Below are 3,136 nucleotides of genomic sequence, written 5' to 3'. Positions count from 1 at the left end.
AATATAGATGATAATTTATTGGGAGTCAAAATTCCTATGGTTCAATAATTTTTATTAGATTAAGCTTTTAGGAAAGTATTTTCTTTTTTTTTTTTTAAATTTTAAAGTAAGCAATTATTTTATTTCCTTGACCTGATGGCATTGACTTCATTATACAAGAACCTGCAGCTGACAGAACTGACACACAGATTTCTCCCAAGGACATTTCCATTAGCAGAAATGAATTGAAATGTCATGTCTGAGTGTAATTCCTGTTCCCCACTCCCACCCCATAGAAACCCAAAAGTGAAAATAAATCAGTAAAATCCCCATGAATTACTAAAAGTATCCCTCCAAACTGTTCTACCTAGCAGCTGCAGCAGATGATAACCGAGGAGGGAAGTAACTGGCCATCAAGTAGCATTCCTGTGCATGTGAGACTGCAGGGAGGCAGCATAGGAGTGAGATTCTGGATGAGTGGGAGGTGTGGATTATCTATCTGACTTCATACCTGCCCCTTCCCTACCTAAGACATCTCTGTCCAGACACATGGAAAATGCCAGAAGAGTGGTTTCAGTCTGTAACTGGAAATGCCTGAGGCTCATTAAATTCAAGGTAGGTGTGGAATAAGGGGCAGAGAGAGAGACAACAGGTCAACACTCCATCAATTCCAGTTTAATGCTATTAAAACTATCTTTGAAATCATACCTGCCTTAGTGCCTGATCCCCATTTTCCAAAGATAAGAAAGCTAAACTTCTGTGTCCATGTCTATTACCACCCCTGGGGGTGGTACTGTGACATTTGTGTGTGAGACTGAATGGGATGGGAGGGAGACAGGGGAGACCAGGGCACAATGCTTCAATGACAGGAAGAGCAGGGAGTTGCTGTTGGACTGCAGTCATCTCTGGCTCCAAGTTGCCCACCACCTTATCCCTGTATGAAATCATACAAAAATTCATTCTCAGGAATGCTGTGAAATTATGTCATTCTCCTTCCTCTATCAAAGCCAATCCAACAGCTCTGTCCTGACATGCTTTATCCCTGGGCCGAGGAAGCAGCAAAAAATATCGATTGAGCATGTGAAAATGTGATGACAGTGTGTGCGGTGTAATGTTTTCAACGTCTTCACCTTCTGTCTCTTCCATGGTGGGAGCCTCCCCCTCTTTCCCCAAGTCCCACACACACCCCTCCCCTACCCCCAAGTCCAGGTGCTCCCATCTGCTGGGCTTCCACCAATCACTTCCCATAGACTCTCATCACTGTAGGCCACATGCAGAAAATAGTCTTCCTCATGGTTGTCCTCATACAGCTGGCCCATCGCAGCACTAGTGGGAGGGGTAGTGTTGTTGACAAAGAAAAATAAGGCGTCCTCAGGTCTCAGGTGGCTCCTCTTCCGGATTAAGAAGTCGAACTGGCCAACAGGGAGGTCAGAGGGCACTAGGTACTTCCGCTTGTCCAGATCAGGCACCCTGGCTCTCGGAGCCTTCTCCACGATCACAGGGACCCTGTCCGGATATTCCTTCCGGATCTTTTCTCCTTCCTTTTTCCGATATTCGAAGGGATGGTCCTCCTGATACTGGAACTTCATGATGGTCCGCAGGGTTTCCAAGATCCCCGGACGGGGCCTGCCTTCCTCGCCGATGAGTGCGTCTCTCTCGTCCTGCTTCCCTCCGCCAATTTCAAGATGGTACCAGAATCGCTTCGGACACGTCGGCGCCCGCCGCGACACCGCGAAGCCGAGCGTGCAGAAGGGATCTCGGGTCCCTCGCCCAGAGGTAGGGAAGGGCCGGGTGAAGAAATCCCGGCGGCGTTTTGGGAAAATGTTTTCTAAGAAATGTGATCTTCATTATATCCATAGCAGTGCTAATGTTAGTGATAATGGGAAAAGAATACTTAAATAACAAGTTGATATTAATCTTCCAGAATAACTTCTCGTAATATATCATTTGAATTCATTTATAGCCAAGTTTCTTTTGCTCTGAAAATGGAGTTTTTTTTCTGTGTTCTTGAAATGACCCTCAAATCTTCCTGCAGTTAGCTGCTTTTTACATTCTTGGTTATTCTGGGAAACTGAAGTGATAAATCAACTTTGGTGTGTGGTATGCTGCTTTTTTGATTTAATGTAAATATTATTTATTTAGATACTGTTAACATGTTATAAAGCAGTTTTAACTGAGCTTAATTTTATTATTATTTTGTATTTTTCTGTCATAACTGTATTATGGAGAAAATAGCAATTTAAAATATTAATTTAACATTTATGTCATTATGAAACTTTTACAGATTTGAATCTTGGTTATCTTTCATGAATTTTTAAAATTGAACAAGATATCAAAATTTTGAATTATACTCTATTTTCATATTCTGTATAATTGACAGTTTGAGATTTCAAATATTTTTAAAAGATAAGGCACCAGATAATTTAGAATAGAATTAAATTTACTACTATCTAAAGAATCTCATGTAATACTATGCTACTCAAATTGTGTGTGTTTGTACCTTGCATAAATGAGAAATCGAGAAAATAATTCAAACAGTAAACTATTGGGTAATATAATTTGATATCTTTATTAGTGTTTATTAAGTATAACTTCACAGGCGTATGGTATGTATCTACATGTGTAATCATGTGATTGTGAAGAATTATAAAGTTTTGTTGATTTTTTTGAATCAGGAATTTTCCCTCTTTGCTTGTAGTTCAGTAAAACTTTTGATACCTGTAGCAAAATTAAATTTTAAATTCAGAACCATTATTTTTGGGTGAATGTTAACTGAAACTTGAAATTTTTTCTTCTAATTTTATAAATTATATAACATCTTCTAGTAAGTCTTAGTCCTTACATTTTAAACTCTTATATGCCAAATTCTAAGAGAAAAAAATTTTTTTAAAACTAAGATGTTGTCATACTCTATACTTACTATAATCTATAAAATCCTTATCTAAAATCTATAAAAATCTTCATTTAGCATCTTTATATAAAATCTCTATTTTGTATCTAGGAAAGTATATATTTCCCTATATTTTTCTTTTTTCTCATGCCTGATTTGAGAATATTTCTCTGTATTTATATTTTAAAATAAAAGTTTTAAATTGCAGTGTACTCTCCAAATTTATTTCTTCTAAAATATTTATGGTCTCACTTTAAATACATTTTT

General features: G+C 37.9%; 1 pseudogene across 1 annotated transcript; it reads right to left on the bottom strand.

Annotated features, from left to right (window-relative positions):
* Positions 1-852: 852 nt before the first annotated feature.
* Positions 853-1,722, bottom strand: LOC103252939 (annotated as a pseudogene). The gene has a single exon (XR_002481536.1). The product of XR_002481536.1 is annotated as a gamma-aminobutyric acid receptor-associated protein-like 1 pseudogene (transcript).
* Positions 1,723-3,136: the final 1,414 nt, after the last annotated feature.

This window comes from Carlito syrichta, unplaced genomic scaffold, assembly GCF_000164805.1.
Source record: "Carlito syrichta isolate Samal-C Ts95f unplaced genomic scaffold, Tarsius_syrichta-2.0.1 Scaffold183759, whole genome shotgun sequence".
NCBI lineage: Eukaryota > Metazoa > Chordata > Mammalia > Primates > Tarsiidae > Carlito > Carlito syrichta.
Note: the sequence above shows the minus strand (reverse complement) of the source record. Positions and strands in the feature narration are given on the sequence as shown.